Source organism: Sapajus apella, unplaced genomic scaffold (assembly GCF_009761245.1).
Source record: "Sapajus apella isolate SASKATOON/1434 unplaced genomic scaffold, GSC_monkey_1.0 scaffold18, whole genome shotgun sequence".
In the NCBI taxonomy this organism is placed as follows: Eukaryota; Metazoa; Chordata; class Mammalia; order Primates; family Cebidae; genus Sapajus; species Sapajus apella.
Genome location: NW_022436958.1, coordinates 28,638,731 through 28,657,603, shown reverse-complemented (window position 1 = coordinate 28,657,603; position 18,873 = coordinate 28,638,731).

Genomic DNA, 18,873 nt, shown 5'->3' with positions numbered 1-18,873 from the left:
AGCAAGTAAAATTAAATGATGTACAGCCCATAATTTGATTTTATTTGAAATCAGCTCCCTCAATTAAAGTAATTTAAACATTTAAGAAGAATTATAGTATGAATTTTTAGAATTATAATTCTATTTTGGGATTTAAATTTATTTACACTGTATTTAAACTAAATGCAAGCTTTTCACATCATTGAAAACTTATTTAACTTCATATTCCATCTGAAAAAGTAGTATGTACCTCCTATGAAATAATTTTAGATGTCAAGATTTTTGTTAATGAGTATCTCTTTGTGGAGACATTTAACGTTTTGTCACTAGATAAGTTAACACATAATACATTGTGTTGTTATTATTGTTTGGAGACATGCTGAAAGGCTAAAGTTAATGCAAGAAAATGAAATAAAGTTAAAGACAAACTAGAAAAATCTTTAGTTAATCTAAGCTAAATACAAAAATACAGATGACAAGTTACATGTGATATGAAATTTGATAATTGTAATAGTATATTATAGTGTGTAGTTACATCTTCTTAGAGAGATAACAGAAAACTAACTTGTCAAAAGAATCCATTTGGTAAATGACACAATTTATAGAATCAAAGTTTTACTGAGCATATGATATTCTCAATATATGTTTGTTTAATTATTCTTTTTACAAACGGTTGTAAAGGCTAAGATTATTTTTTTTAATTTGAAGTAAAAGGATAGGCACTCTTTTCTCCCAGCTTTTTACAATACATTTTAATTTGGGGGTAAGTTGATGACCTTTAATTCCTTTTTACAGTAACGCTGTCCGTGGTTCTGATAACCAATTTTCGAACTCAAGGTGAGTTCCAGGTCTTAAGCAGGTCTGAAATACTGTCTTTGTAAGATTTGATATAAATTTTAGTTTTAAAAGTACTTACATGAGCCAAAATAATTGATAGCATGTAATATAAAAATAGTTAAGTAACAGTTTATCCGCAAAATATGTATATAGACATGTCCCTCAGAAGATAAAGAGCAGATAAATACATTTAATAAAAAACATGATGGCGAGCTACGCTTTCTTTGGATTCTTTACATAATATTTCATTTTATATGTGCTAAAGTTATACTGCATAGATTGTTCAAATATTAGGTTGTTCACACACTATTAAATAGACAAGGAAACCAAAGCCCACAGCGCTTCAGTAACTTATCCAGAATTAATAAGCAAGTCAGAACAAAACCAGTTTCTTAAATTTTACCTTAATTCCATTCCTACAATATCAGTAAGATGTATCAGTTTGGTTTTGAAACTATATTATTAACATAGCACAAATAAATTATTAAAGTGACTTTGTAGATCAAATTATTTTAATATATACACTCAACTATTTTGTCTCACAAGTTTTCTGTGCTGTCATAAGACACATAAACTCTCAGAGCACATAATTATAGTAACTTTGCCAAATTAATCTGTAATTTCAACGAATTACTCCTGATGGCCAAAAAGTTTAAACCCATAAGATTAAAGCCTAATATGCCACAAATATGAAATATTATTGATACTTCACTTTATCTTTAAAATCATGGGAATTTTACAACTTATGTAAAAGTTAAATGCTTTCCTTAACACAATAATCATCTTTTCCCATAATCTTAAGGGTAAATTTTATCCTTAAGGAAGATATGCCTAACTGATCCTGGGATTCTGCGTGTCTCTAGGCATGCCACATTCCTAGGGATACAATAGCCCAGTTTGAGGACCATAGGATTATATGACACAGAAACTGGAACAATCCTATTCAAGCCTAAGTCATATCGCATACTCTTCTTCTCAAAACTTTTTAGTAGCTACCCATCTCCTTATAAATAAAGTCTATGCCTTCCCCGGTGTTCACAATGCTCACAATCTGGACTCCTTTTACTTCTCTGATATTATTCTTGCCCTCGCTCACTATACTTCAGCCATTTTGTCTTCTTTCTCATTACTCAAACATGGCAGGTACGTCCCTTCCTTAGGAGGTGTTCACCTTTTAATCTCTTTGCCTGGAAATCTCTTACATGGGCTCCTTATGGTTCACTTTCCTCATTCTGGTCACAGCTCACAGCTGCCTTCTTACTGAGGCCGGCCTTGACACTCAATACCACACACTATCCCCTCCTCTGCTTTTTCCCTATAGTGCTTAGCTGACATACTATATATTTTGTCTATTGTCTACCTCCTCCAAGAAAAGTGTAAATTCCATGAAGGCAGAGATGTTTGCTTGTGTCAATTACTTCCATAAATGTGATTCACAGAACAGTACCTGAAATATAAGACCCACCTAAATAATGAATACATGTCCTAGACATAGAAAATTTATATATTTTTTTATTAAGTCACCATAGGAATGCTATTATTTCTGTGTGTGTCTTCCTATGTTCTTATTAATATGTATGTCATAGAGTATGAAATCAGTGAAGTAGTGTGTTCCTTAAGTAAACTATTTAAACTATGTTTAATTCATACACTTAATCAGAAAGCAGGACATACAGTGAGTATTCAATAAACATGTTAGGTTAATGATGCCAGTGTTGAAATTAGACCACTATGGTCTTGAATTGTTTTTAATTAAGTTCTGACAAGATTTTGGTAAAATATCGAACAACTCTTACATCATGTTAGCACTTCTTTTCCCGGGGTAAAAAACTCTGAGGTAACTATTGTAATTTTATTTTTATGGAAAATGTTTCATCTCATCTAGAAAATTTTAGCTGTTTTAAAATAAGTTGTAAAAATAGCAACACGTCACATGGTAGATATGTGTGCACTTACATACAAATATATATGTACATATATATATATATATATACACACAGATACACAAGAACATATACACCCATATTTTATAAAATCAACTTGAGTTAGGCATTTACTTGGCTAGTAACAACAAACCAATAACACATAATTTCTCCACAATATGTCTCTCTGGCATTGCTTTAATCATAAAATCCACATTTTTATTTTGGCAGCTTGATATTCAAAATTATTTTAATTTATAGGGATAAAAGTGAGTAAGCCTTATTTTACCTCCATTAAGTTGTGGATAGTGACTGTGATTTATTTATTTATTTGTTTGTTTATTTATTTATTTTTACAGTTCACGCAGTCTTTTAAATGTCATCCATCCAATTCAGGAAACAGAAAAGGCTAGTTGTGTAGCTTATACCTAATATTTGCTTACATTTTTCTTGAATCACTTATTATTATTTAAAATATCTGCATTGAAGAAAAGCAAATGAACAGACATTTTTAAAGGACAATTTCATTTGTACAGTTTTAGTCACCTTAAAATATACTAACCTCTTTTAAATTATTGGTTACCAACATCAAGACAGTTTTAAAAAGTTGAGCTCCATATATCTAATGTTTTTCCCGAAGTATCATCATTAGAGAATCACAGACCTGCAAGCCAAAATGGGCAGATTTTTTTTGTCCTATGTTCAAAGACTGCTAATACTGATAAGGTGAATAGCTTATTATGCTAGTTCCAACTAGTATGAATTACTGATATTTAATCGTATGTTATCAAAAGATGAAGAAACAAAGGAAAAAAATTAGGGCATCAAAAGGACATAATTTTCACAAACAAAGTCTGATAAACAGAATATTTCCCATAATTCTTTGAAAGAGGATGTGTTACAAATAATGTTAGAAATAGATAACATTTATTGAGCACTTTTTATTTGCCAAACAATGTGCTAAGTACTGTAATAAATTATCTCATTATTCTTAGCAACAGGTCTGTGAAGTAGATTTTCATTTTTTCCCTCTTAGAGATGAGAAAAATAAAGCCGAAGTCCCTTAGCTAGTAACTGATATCTTGACCTCCAACTCAGACCTCTGCTCTCAATGCTTATGTTCTATTTGAGTTCTACTTGAGGCACGGGAAATGTAAACTATGAGGTTGGAATTTATGTGCTTTTTGTCTTCAACTCCAGTTGTTCACCAGATGTGTAAGCCAAGGATGAAATAGAAGTGGAAAAGAAGGAAGGTCTTCAAGAGTACCTCCCTTCATTGTGGCATTTCAGAGCAGGTGATGGATTTGCAATGGATGCAAGGATTGACAGAGGAAGACGAAAAGAAGGAGATAGAGTGATTAAGGGAAATAAATTGTCAAGAAATTAATGAGTGGAAGAATAAGGCAGGGTGGTGAAAGAAGCATAGGACCCTTAGAGCTCTGCCAGAGACCCTTATCTTCCCTGAAGATGATTGTCTGAAAGAAAGCAGCATTCCTTGATCCCCTGAGAAATAAGGAGTTCTCATCTACAAGGCTCACATGATCCTGTTACCAAAATGCACTAATGCTGGGTGGTAGCTCCCTATTGAGGGCAACTGAGGTACACACAGTTTGTCCTGACATTGTTAATCAGTAGGTCTACTTTTATTGTGGAGTCAATAACTCATTCTAGCATGATGAAGAAACAGGTAAACTGACACTCTCTGAGCCCTATACTAAAATGTGGTCACCAGATGTCCACAAAAATATCCCTGAAAGATGCAGGACGGATTGCAAACTATAAATTCATTTTAATGGCTCTTATGGTAACCATTGACTAGCATTTAATTTTTCCACACTTATTGTCATTATTGTTAACAGTAGCAATCATCAGCCAAAAAAATCTGCATTTGTTAAATTCTTAATTTCTTTTTTCTGACCTCTCTCAGTGAGTACTGATGTCTCACTCTCAGTGGGGTAGAAAACACCAGACAGAGAATGATGATCCTGTTCTTAATGCAGCCCAATGAAGAACTTCAAGAGGAGCTCCCTAGGCTTAGTTATGCAACAGAGTGGAGGAAGTATAGATACTTGGAATTCTGGGAGTTGCATTGAGCGGATAGCTCTGTTGCCTATCTGTAGGAAGTGTTAAACTTGAACCAAGGAAGGGCAGATAGAAGTCTTAATTATCAGAAGAAGCCCCTATCCTTACTGCATTTGTTACACCATAATAAGGTACAGAGACCACAGCCATATGAGCAAATTCCAGCGTGGCAAACAAGAACATGGAACAAAAAAGCAAACCCTAGGATGATGGAGCCTAAAGCAGTGGTCTGCAACCATTTTGGCACCTGGAATTTGTTTTATGGAAGACATTCTTTTCCATGGATGGGGTTGTGGAGGTGGATGGTTTCAGGATAAAACGTCCAACTCAGGTCATCAGGCACTAGTTAGAGTCTCATAAGGAGGCACAGTCTAGATCCCTTGCATGCCCAGTTCACAATAGGAAACTGTACAAATCTATAAATTCTCCTATGAGAATCTAATGCCTCCACTGATCTGATAGGAGGTAATGCTGGCTCGTCAGCTGCTTGCCACCTGCTGTGTGGCCCAGTTTCTAACAGACCATGGGCTGTACTGGTCTGCAGCCTGGGGGTTGGGGACCCCTGGTCTAAAGGATGCCAACTGTTCTCTTGGTGGAGTGGGCAGAAGAAGATGAATTCTGGAGAAATTGAGGCTCCAGGTTCACATTATAGAAGACATAATTACTCTCTGGTGAGTTTCTGAAGTAAAGAGGTGGCACTGCATGTCTGTTCCTTTGACCCACATTGATCACAATAAACCAGTTACTTAAAGTCACCTCTATCACATTGTAGTTCACAGGAAATAAAGGTGCTTTCTTGAGCCAGACAACTAATTGAATCACAGAAAATAAAGAACGTCAGGAATGGAGAGAACACCCAGAAATAAAATACCACAAAATTAATTGCCACCTGGGTATTAAATGGCGACCTTCTAGCACCCAGCATCATCGCATGATGCATGTATACAAATCACTGGATGATGCAGCTATCTCCAGTAGAGATACATATATACCCAGCCCCACTTGTGAAATTTTAGTTGAAATATAACAAATGATGTGGAACCTAATATGATAGTTTCTGTCCACAGATTCCAAAGGGGAAGCAACACATGTCAAAATAATTGTCAAAGAGTCATCTCATGCTTCCAAATTTGTATTTAACATGTATGTAAAAATAAACATAGCTCTATTAAATACAGATATATGTAATACTCACACACAGACACACACATACACAAATATATATATATATATATATATATATAATATATATATATATATATATATGACCCAATTGTTCTTTTTTGGGTTTGACTTCAGTGAGTATCTCCTTGTTCTAAAAATTGACAAGCAATAAGACTCCACTGGGTGGACTAACATTGTTTTAAGAATGTAGCACTGAGATGCTGAAGTAGAGAAGAGAATTAAAATCAGAGTAGTAGCCTAAATGTGTTCTGCATAAGAGTAGAATACCACCGCTAGGATGGAACTGTCAGAAATAAACTCTAGCCTAAGGTTAGTGGTACAGGAAGGGACATAGAAGGCCCTTAAGCTAGTTATGCCTTCAACATCTGTGCGGATCTACTGTCATAATGGTTCCTGTGACCAGCCAAGGTTAGTGAGTGATGCAGGCTGAATTAAAGAAGGTGTCCCCAAAAGAAAGTGCTCAGGTCTCAAAGAAGGATTTGTTGGTTACTTGATCCTACTACCTCAGCAAGACCAGCTACACGCATAAACAGAAGTAAGGCAGAGATTTCCTGAGGATTTTACCCTCCCAGCCTGCTAAAGTCATCAGTATATCCAAGTCAGTTTGGAAGTCAACGGAATCTTTGGATACACAAGGCTTCAAATCCATTCAAAGATCACATGAAACTCTTTGCCTTCTTGAGGTCAGTAATTGTGACAAAAAAAAAAGATGGAAAAATTAGTAGTGACTCATTGTCAGTAACTAAAAAATCTTAGAAATGACAAAATATGCTTGATAAAACCAGTATTTCCCAGATCTAATACCTCATGTAGCATTTTTCCGATTCCTTGTTATCTTGTACACAAGAGAATCTCGTTGTACTGCCAGAAGTTACTTAAATTTCCATGTTTATCTTTACCTTTTCTGTCTGCAGATGATCTTTGGGAAATGCCTACATATTTGGAAATCTAACCCATCTCCTTTTTGGATAAAAGGAGTCTAGAGGCCAAGCTACAAGTGTCCATATGTAGCTATGGAGCAAGAAGGTGCAAAATATGCAGAAATTGCATCATAAGCCATGTTTACTGCAGGAGTTGAAGCCACATTATCGTGGACAAGTGGAGCAGATGGGATGGTGAGCCAAGAATAAAATATACCAATGTTGAAATCCAAGTTGCACCCATATAGAAGAAAGGTAAAGCTGTCACTAGACATCAAATATCTATCAGTGACTTTTAATGTTCCTCAAGATGTTGGGACAGAGTTTTTGGAGGAGTGGATGCAAAGAGAAACAAACACTGCAGATGAGATTGCTGAACAAAATGCAGGATAATATCTGAGCAATTATGAAGATAGATGGTAAAATTCAGTAGAGCGGTGAATAATGAGGACTCCCAGTTGATTCACATGAGACCAGGTAAAGAAAGAGGACTCAAATATCTAAGTTCTAGCTGCTTTGACCATTGCAGTTTTGCTCAATACTAGAAAGAACTTAATGGTAATTGATGGCAATAAATAAAGTTGCCATGGCAGACAGATATTTCTCTGAATTCCGCCAGAATTTGAACACTTGTCAGAGATATTGTCAAATGGTTTCTGATACTGAGTCTGATGTAGGAACAGCTGGCTCCTATATCCACTTTGTCTCTTAAATAACAAGATATGTGGTCAGAGTGAATATGTAAACTTCTCCCTTATTTTATAAATCAGGGGATCGATCCTCAGAAAAGGTAGGTGACTGTGATGGTTGATTTTAGGTGTCCACTTGACTGGATTAAGGGGTACTGAGGTAGCCAGCAAAGCATACTTCTGAGTGTGTTTGTGAGGTCATTTGTGGAGAAGATTAGCATTTGACTTGGACTGAATAAGAAAGATCCACCCTCATTCACGTGGGTGGGCACCATCCAATTGGCTGAGGATCTGAGAGGACAAAAAGGCAGAGGAAAGGCATAATAATCACTTTCAGTCTTCTGGAGCTGGATCATCCCACTTCTCCTGTCCTGGGTCATCAGAACTCCAGATTCTATGGCCTTTGGACTCCTAGCCTTGTACCAGTGGCCCCCTGGATTCTCAGACTGAGAATCTCTTCAGACTGAGAATTACACCATTGGCTTTCCAGATTATGAGGCCTTCAGACTTGGGTTGATCCACGCTACCAGCTTCCCAGGTTCTCCAGCTTGCAGGTGTTCTGTCCTGGGTCTTCTTAGCCTCCATAACTGCTTAAGCCAAATTCTCTAACAAATCCCATATAGTCAGTCTCTCTCTCTCTCTCTCTCTCTCTCTCTCTCTCTCCATCCTATTGGTTCTGTTTCTCTGGAGAAACCTGACTAAAACAGAGACTTAAGAAAATGTGGCACATATACACCATGGAATACTATGCAACCATAAAAAACAATGAATTTGTGTCCTTTGTTGGGCCATGGATGAATCTGGAAGTCATCATTCTCAGCAAACTGACACAAGAACAGAAAACCAAACACCACATGTTCTCACTCATAGGTGGGTGTTGAACAATGAGAACATATGGGCACGGGGAGGGGAACATCACACACTGGGGTCTGTTGGAGGATGGGGGGCTAGGAGAGGGATAGCTGGGGGGCAGGGAGGTTGGGGAGGGATAACACTGGTAGAAATGCCTGATGTAGGTGATGGGGGAATGGAGACAGTAAACCACCATGGCATGTGTGTACCTATGCAACAATCCTGCAAGATCTGTACATGTACCCCAGAACTTAAAATACAATTAAAAAAAAAAAGCTCTAACTTCAAGGGAGAGAACTAGAAATCTGACCACCTTATTGTTTAACCAACTTTCTTTCTACTAAACAAAACAACCCTTTCTGTAAAGGATATACAATTCCTCATAAGGATTACAGTGAGTGGTTTCATTGCTTTGCCTGGGTCTGTGAAGAAGCATTAATGTATTTCCAAAAGAGAGTGCAACTAGAAAAGAGCTGGATTAAAGATGGGACTCTCTGACAGTTTTCAAGGAGAGCAGAGACAACTCTCTGTGTTCATCAAATGCTTTCACCTCTCTCCTTAACACACAAGTAAACTACATCTCCGAGTTCCCTGGCAGTTAATAGGACCATGTGACTGGCTTATAACCAATGCAGTATTAGGCAAGAGTGATGTTCACCTGCTGCATAGTGGTCCCCAAAACTTCTCAGGTAATCTTTGACATTCTCTTTTATCCCTTGTGTCCTGGCCAGGTCAGACGACCCAGTGGAGGATTCCGAAGAGCCATCAGATAGGTGAAATGTGGGTCCTGTGTCAGCAATTAAAGAAGTGCCATCCAGGAGACAGAGAATAAGAAAACCATGCACAAGCCATACACACAGCATGAATCATTGACCAAGAAATAAGAATTAAAGAATCCCTTGGTATGTCCAGTGTTACCTAGAATATCCTTTTTAGAAATGTCATCTTCAAGATGTTATTAATAGCAGACTTTCCACTAAAACCATAAGGCAATTTCTGTGGTCAAAATAGTTTAAGCATGTTGAGTATAAGAGTGAATAAGCTGAGATATTACAATAAACGAAACTGAAAAGCCCTCACTCAAGCAGGACAAAAAATGATCTCCCCCATAAAAGTCTAGGGTGTGAAGGCAGGTTTTGCTTTGTGAGGTCAATAGGGACCCATTTTGCTGTTGTGTTCCCTCTTGGGGCATTCTCCCCAGTCTCATATTTGAGGTTGGTTGATATTCATGTCCACATTCCAGCCCTTGAAAAGAAGAGAGGATGTAGAGAGCTAGCAATAAAATGTTAAACAGATTAATTTTGTTGCTGAAGGATTTATTAAGATATTTAAATCACGAATGTGTATTTTGATTCTTTAACAGAGAGATTTTTATAAAAAGAATTAAAAATGAATATTGGACTACAGAAGTCTTTTTATAGAGTACTTCTTGGTTATTTTTTTTTCAGAACTTATCATCAGAAACATTAGCCTATCATGTTCTTCTAGTTATAAAAGTAGGGACTCATCTACCTCATCTGCCCTTAAAAGGATAAAAGGATCCTCAGGGGTAATCACTATCTCATCCCCCCAGCCCTACTTTTAAAGCTCTAGTTGGAATATAACTAATGATGTGGAACCTAATATAACAGTTTCTATCCACAAATTCCAAGGGGGAAACAACACAAATCAAAATAGCTGCAGAGAATTCATATCCCTGCTCCTAAATTTGTGCATGTGTTTTGAAATAGGCATACAATGCTTTCTTCAATTGAACTTGTTGAAGAAGGAAAACTCTTTACCCACACATTTAAAAACATATATATCCCTAGGCTACAGTCAAGTATTTTTAACACTTGTTAGTTAGGAGTCATCCAGCCTTGTAAGTTTAGAACAGAGTACCAGTAGAGAAAGCTTAAAATATAAGAGTGGGAGTTTTGCTGTTGGGACAAATTCAGTAGCAGTTGTGGTTACAGCAACAAAGCACAGGTTCTCTGCCATGCACCAGTAAGTCAGGTCTCTCTCCTGGTTCTCCACCTAGTGCTCTGATTGTTCTTCTCCTGCCATCCTTCTTCCACTCTCATTTCTGTCTAATCAGACACAGTGTTTTAAACACAAAGAATATCATATTTAATTTATTAATAATGATAATGGGCTAATAGTTTATACACCATGGAATACGATGCAGCCATAAAAAACGATGAGTTCATGTCCTTTGTAGGGACATGGATAAACCTGGAAACCATCATTCTCAGCAAACTGACACAAGAACAGAAAATCAAACACTGCATGTTCTCACTCATAGGCGGGTGTTGAACAATGAGAACACATGGACACAGGGAGGGGAGCATCATGCACTGGGGTCTGTGATGGGGAACTAGGGGAGGAACAGCGAGTGGTGGGGATTTGGGGAGGGATAACACGGGGTGAAACGTCAGACATAGGTGATGGGGAGGAAGGCAGCAAACCACATTGCCATGTATGTACCTATATAACAATCTTGCATGTTCTTCACATGTACCCTAAAACCTAAAACACAATAAAATATATATTTTTTAAAAAATTTAATGTATCTGAGATTATCCCTGTAATAGCACAAGTCCCCCTCACTTTCATCCAGAGAGGGTTTCTTGGGAGGAGAAGAGTCAGATTTACAATGAGCAGGTTAGTAATTGCCCTCCACCTTGGGTAGGATCATGCGACTGAATCTCAAGTGTGAACAGCATATATTTTGAAGCTGAAAATAAAGGGCATGCTTCTGTTCTAGTCATGAGCAACAATGCTTTCTGAATAATTTTTATAAAGCACAGAGCTAGTCATAACTATTTCCTATTAAACAGCATTCACTGACTCACTACTGTCCAAAGATGAAGTCTAAACCCCTTAGCAGGGCAAGCAGGATCCTTTCTGATGTGATTCCTGCCTGCTTTGTGTTTGCAGGTTTACCTCCATCCCTTCTTCACCATGTACCCTTAGTTTCTGTACCACTGAACATTCCGAATCATAACATTTTCATGTCCCTGTTTCATTCTCACACTGTTATCTATTGGTAACATTTTTCCCTTTCCAATATCATCTGTATATCAAGCTACCAAACTTGTAAATCCCAGGTCCTGTGAAGAATTCGCCGGCCAACTAAAGCAGATTACTTCATGTGGATACAGCATTACAGCTCCCTCCCTCACCCAGACTGAAGATGATGCTGTAAGGATTAATCAAGTGTTTTTAAAAAAAGGTTTCTGAGGGTGTTTCTGAAATAATGAACTACTATAAAGTTATCTTGAAATTGTCAACAGGCAGTACTTAATAACTAACCCGAGGCTGGCCGTGGCGGCTCATGCCTGTAATCCCAGCAATTTGAGAGACTGAGGTGGGCAGATCATCTGAGGTAAGGAGTGCAAAACCAGCTCGGCCAACATGGGGAAGCCCCATCTCTACTAAAAATACAAAAATGAGTCAGGCATGGTGATGGGCACCCATAATCCCAGCTACTCAGGAGGCCAGGGCAGGAGAATTGCTTGAACCCGGGAGGCAGAGGTTGCAGTGAGCCGAGATCATGCCATTGCACTCCAGCCTGGGCAACAAGAGTGAAACTCCATCCCCCAAAAAACTATCCAGAGACAAGTTTTGAGCTTGTTTATATTTTCTCCCTTTGGCATTGACATAAGACACTGTCACAATGTATTTAATTATGTTATTGTGGCTCCTTCTCCTTGTATTCTATCTCTGGGAAGGCAAAGAGCAGGCTGCTAATCAGAAGAGTCCCAGCTGGAATGAAATTGAGAGTGTGGGTGCAGAACAAAATGTTATTAACACTGTGGGCAGAAGCAAAGGATCAGAGAAATGCCTTCTTCCTAGAAATAGCTCCTGGGCTGTCCTCCACCTAGTTTGCACCTCCAGGTGTTAGCTTACAAAGATAAGGGCAACTATTACAAACCTGCCCTGTCTCTATAAGTAAAGGTAATCACAGATGTCTGAGAACATTGTGTAGACCCATTTAATATGATGATCATTTATTAGCAGGCTTTTGGCAAGGTGTTAGGGACACAAAGACAAGGTGAAGCCTCTGCTTCAACTAGTTCAGCTTCCTTTTCTTTTTTCTTTTTTTGCATTTTCACAGTGTTTTAAGAATGACTTTTAATATATAAAGAGTATAAATCAGAGAGAAAAATGCGAATAATTCAGCAATCAATGAACAATGTATATAAATAATTTACAAAGAAGAATGGTAAATTTTTAAAATGAAAGTATCAATAGCTGTGTTGCTGGGAACTTATAAGAAGTCATAACATAGTTTTCTTTAGGACTCATACTGAAGGGAGTTAAGAGCCACATGAAAGTCTAATCATAACACGTTAAATTCTTGAATATCATTCTCTAACTACCTGTAACAGCCACAGTCTCTCTCCTAACAATTAATATTCTTTCACATAGTTATAAAACAGAAATCTTTCAAAGAGGACACCCCTTCAAGAATACACAGCCAAGTAGCTCACCTTCTAATAAATGAGACGGAAGCAAAACCAAGATTACCACTGAGTGGGATATACTTCATCATACAGCCAAGTATAAGAAATGACAGAGCTAGCAAAACTTGCCTCCATGTTTGGAGGCAAGGAGGCAATTAAGAGAGACTTCAGATGAACAAAGTTTAGAAAGGATATTATCAATACATTTTTACAACTTTCCACCACAAACCTAGTTGTATTTTTTATCTACCCTTTCAGAACATAAGCTTTATAAATTTACCACTTGGTCAAATATCTTCTGAATATGATAAATGCTATTACGTACATTTTGACTTGCTAAATAAAGCTTCCTTTTCTTTCTCTGGCCTTCTATCTTACCTAAAGTTTAAATAAACTTTATATTTATTTAAATAGAATTTGATATTATATTTAAAATGATGACCCCAAATATTGCTCTACTTTACCAAGAAATGTCTACAGTCAAATATTTTCAATTTTATGGTACTCCATGTCATAACCAATTATTTACCAATTAAATCTTATTCTGAGTTGATTTCCATTTTAAGTCACTTCTCACACTCTATTGCTTTCATTTCTTTATTCTAAAAACTATCAACACTTTTTGGTCTGTCTTTGAAGGCAGAAGAGCTTATTAAGTACCAGTAACATTTAATGTGGTCATTACAGACAGACATTGCAAGGTCAAAGCTAGAATCCAAGCCAACATGAGACCCTGAGCAAAAGGCTATTTTATGAGAAATTTTTGGTCAGATTCTTTTGGTTCTTAAATATTTCCAAAAAAAAAAAAACTTCAAAGCACCTATTGTTAGAACATATTCATTAAAAATATTCTATCTCCACTGATAAATCTGAGAAATTATTAAACCTCCTAGTTAATACAAACAATAGAAAACTGGAAATAAACTTGGTGCTTATAAAAATATTTAGAGGAAACTTAATTAGATAAAACCCAACTGGGAACTAAAAACCCCTGGAAAAATCTTCAAAAAGGCAAAAGATGACTCTCATTTTGTTGTCTCCACTTGGGTACTGGCCTTGTGGTCAGGCTTATGTAGTTGTCTGATGACAAGTTTCATGACTAATTTCAATATGAAAACCTTGCTTTTGTTTGAGTCTGGTTACCAATGAAACAAGAGAAAGCCTTAACTGGCTATGCACTGGCCCAGTTTCCACTAATATGAAACATGAGAAAGCAATGAGGCTAAAAGCAGAATGAGAGCCAACAATCACAGTGTGTCTCCTAGGGTGAAGAGCTAATTTAATGCTGCTCTTTCACAACGCTCACAAGTAAATAGTTTTCATTCATGCTTTAATTAATCAGATTAATGTAAGCACTAGTTGGATGGAATAAATGTTTGTCTTTTCCATTCTTGTGTGTTATGATTTGCTTATTGGTAACTCAGCTCCATTTCAGATAGCTTAGAGGAATAATTCTGCTTATTCAAGCATGCTGACAGAGCTGGTTCCAACATAAAATATCTCTGCATCTCAGAGTATGGCTCAAAGGTATCTGCAGAGAAAAATACCATTTCTATTAAATCAGGCAGGAACATTTGTCCCAAAGAGATGAAACAAATAAAGCAATGTTTTATGAGGCCCAGACTGAAAGTTCTATGAGACTATTTACTTCCTTATGCCATACCATTTTTTTTCTTCAACTTTAATTTTAAGTTCAGGGGTATATGTGCAAGATGTATGGGTTTGTTTTATAGGTAACCATGTGCCATGGTGGTTTGCTGCACAGATCATCCCATCACCTAAATATTAAGCTCAGTATCCATTAGCTCTTCTTTCTGATGCTCTCCCTCTCCCCAGCACACCCCACTCCAACAGGCTCCAGTGTGTGTTGTTTCCCACAATGTGTCCATGTGTTCTCATAATTCAGCTCCTATCAATGATAGCCATGTTACTCCTTATGTCAAAACATCTCTACCTTCTCTTCAACTCCTCCTAAGGATTGGCTTAAGAATCACCTCTTTCTGATCCTGTCCTCGACAGCCTCAGCCCACACTACTTTTCTTCTCTAAGAAATGTGTTTTTTTCCCCTTATTCTGACACTTTAATAACAGAATAATGCTTTGACGTGTCTTTGGCCTAAGAAAGAGTGTGGATTTGGAGCAATAGAATCCTTGGGCGAAATCCTTGTTCCAATATTTACTAGCTCTGCGACCTTGGACACTCTACTTAACCTTCCTAGTAACAGTTAATGCCTCTATGATACTCATCTGTAACTACCTTATAAGGTTGTGAAATTAAGTTAAAAAAATGTAGAGTGCCTAGAACAGAGCAGACATTCCATAGAGGTTATTAGATTATCTACACAGATGATATTATAAATGATGATAAATAAGGTTTATTCATGTTTATTACATTTTTGGCTGGAGAAATAAATTTTTAAGAATAATTGGGCTTCCAAATCTGTTTAGTAAGATCAATTCCCTCATTTCAGTTATTCAGCCCTCTTCCTAGCATTTACTTCTTAAAGAACAAAGCAAAAAAGTGATTTCTAAGGACTCAATCTCATAGTTTATGAGAAAGTGAGAAATTGCTTTTCAGATTATTTTCATTTTAAACCTTTAACTCTCTATAGAGTAAAATAATTCCTTCCTTGAAAAAGGAAGTTTACCACCACACGAAGAAAAAAAAGATATATAGGCATATGTAGATAAGATTATATACAAACACCACACCCATATACACTTACATATGTATATACAAACACACACACACACTTTGTCTATAAATATGTATTCCCCAACCCCAGTGACAGCTAATGAGGGCACAGTGGCTCACACTTGTAATCCCAGCACTTTGAAAGGCTGAGGCAGGTGGATCATCTGAGGTCAGGAGTTTAAGAGGAGCCTGGCAAACACGGTAAGATCCCGTCTCTACTAAAAATACAAGAATTTGCCAGGTGTGGTGGTGCATGCCTATTATCCGGGCTACTTGAAATGCTGAGGCTTGATCCAGTGAGCCGGAGGTTGAAATGAGCTGAGATCATACCATTGCACTGTAGCCTGGATGACAGGGAGACCCCGTCTCAAAAAAAAAGAAAAGAAAACTAATGAAGTTCTAAACTATGACAGAGGTCACAAAATGGAAAGAAGATTTGGCATGCTGATACGGTTTAGATCTGTGTCCCGCCCAAATCTGGTGTCAAATTATAATCCCAACGTTGGAGGTAGGTCCTGGTGGGAGGTGATTGGATCACGGGGGCAGTTTCTAATGGTTTATCCCTATTGCTTTGGTGCTGTCTTTGTGATAGAGTTATCACAAGGTCTGTTTGTTTAAAAGTTTCTGGCACCTCGCCCATCTCTCTTCCTCCTGTTCTGGCCATGTTGTGAAGATGCTGGCTCTGATTTTGCCTTCCACCATGATTGCAAGCTCTCCAAGGCCTCCCCAGAAGCAGCTGCTGCCATGCTTCCTGTACAGCCTGTGGAACTGTGAGCCAATTAAACTCTTTTTTTAAAAAAATAAATTACCCAGGCTTAGATATTTCTTTTTGGCAATGTGAAAATGAACAAATACATATGTTATATGCCATAGGCTGAATAATTGTGTCTCCTCAAAATTCACGTTTAAATCTTAATCTCTAAGGTGATGGTATTACGAGGTAAGGCCTTTGGTAGATGGTTAGGTTATGCGTGTGGAGCCCTCATAAATGGGATTAGTGCCCTTAGAAATCCAGCAGTTCTACTCCTAGGTACATACTCAAGAGAAATACAAACATACATTCATACAAAAACATGTGCATGAATGCTAATAGTAGGATTATTCATAATCCCCCCAAAGTAGAAGAAACCTAAGTGCCCATCAACTGATGAATAATAAATAAAATCTAATATATCTATATGACAAAATGCTACTTGACAAAATGAATAAAATATTGATACATCCTATATTACGGGTGAACCTCAAAGTTTATTATACTAAGGGAAAGAAGCCAGGAACAAAAGACCACATCATATATGATTTCATTTACAGGAAACATTTAGAATAGGCAAATTGATGAAGACAGAAAGTGAATTAGTGGTTTCCTACAGCTAGGGATGCAGGAATGGAAAGTTGGGGAGTAATGAAAAGTGACTGCTAATGAATACGGAATTTCTTGTTGGGGTGATAAAATGTACTAAAATTGACCGTGGTGATAGTTGCCTGAATTTATGAATATAGTAAAAATTACTGCATCATACACTTTAGATGCATGAGTTTTATAGTATGCAAGTTATCTTAATATAAGTTGTTAAAAATCAAATGAATGTATTGGGGAAGGAACATATATGAGGGACAAGTTTAGTCTGCCTCTCAGTTTCTGACTTGGACGATGAGAGACCAGAAACAAAGGACCACAGAAATAGGAGAAAAGTCAATGTTGTCGTGAAAGCCATCAGGGAGCGGAATTAGGAGTTAGGAGTCAAGATTACAAAATAAAACAGAAATAACAACTAACATAAAGACAGAAATATGTTATTGTATGTGGCAGCTTTAGGACATTGGTGAACCCGGCAACACTGGCTTCTGAGGAATAGCAGGGGCACAGTTAAATGCCAGAGCCAAGGATTAAATGGGATTTATCACTCCTTTGGTTATCTCTGGCAATTTGACTATGCGTGTTGTTACACAGGCCAAACACAATCTTTACACTATCCTTAATATTCTTCTTTTCTCAGACAAATTTAATACCTTTGCTCCCCTTTTTTCTGTTACGTTGTACCCAGATGTCAAGAATTTAGAGGTTTTTTTCCTGTATCCTTTCCCAATTCATACTCACCATTTTCAGTTTAGAACTGAATCATAAATCCTCGTTTCAAGAATTCTAAGGTACATGTCTCTCAAGTCTGGCTTTGGGTATGAATAGATACTTTGCTTAAGAACCCCTCAGGTAGACAGCACTACTGCATAGGATGAGGAAATCACTGCAGCTTCGCTTTAACCCAATCTACATAATAATGTGATGAGTTGAGAAATCGGGAAGTTTACTTCGTGACAAACTAGACCTCAAAATATCTCAATATGCTGGAAAAAAGAATCAAATCTTACGAAAAGAAAATAAAACAATGAGTATTAGAGTTAAATATTTCTCTTTCCTTGGATATAAAAATTTAACATTAAATTTAGTATGAAGTTAATGGGGTTTAATAACACTGTATCTTAAAAAGAAAAATGTAGATAAGGCTGCTCAGAAAGAGTAAGTCTCAAACTAAAATGTTTTAGAAACCATTTTGTTTGACTCTTTCTATATCAATTTGAAATTTCAACAAAGTAAAATTAGCTTAGCTAATAAAATAGAAAGCACTTGGGGAATATTTTAGATGAAAAAAATAAATGGGAAATCACCCTAAAAATTGATAGTTCTACATACAGATAAGTTTTTTGTTTGTTTTTAATCAGAGGTGTAGCAAAATATAGGAAGATTTTGGCTAACAGCAGGAGTATATGTGATAGAGCTTATGTTAAAGACATATCTGAATTTGGGTCATGGAGAGGGGCCATCCACTTATTTGGGTGTTTAGCTGCCATAAACATATTCCCTACAAGACATAATTCTTCAAAAAACTATTTCCAGGGAATGTCATTTTAGTGGCTTTTAGATGTCACTACAAGACAAACTCCTTTCACTTCACTATCCTCTTCTGTGACTGACCAGTGGGAACAACAGTCCATAGTGGACATTTGCTTTACTTGCAACCCTGTACACACTCCCGCATCTCCTTATGCTGGCAATGTTTCTCTAGAGAATGTTCTTGCTCAAACTTCCAGTACCTATTGCTCACGTGATGCTGATACTTCCTTCAGCTTCTGGCACAGATATGTAACTTAGTTAGACTTGGTTAGAGCCCTGTAGTTCGCTGGTCACCAAACATGGTTCTAGACTGGACATGAGTCCCAATCAGAGCCAATGGATTGGAATATTAGAGCTTGGAAACTGTTTAAAGAA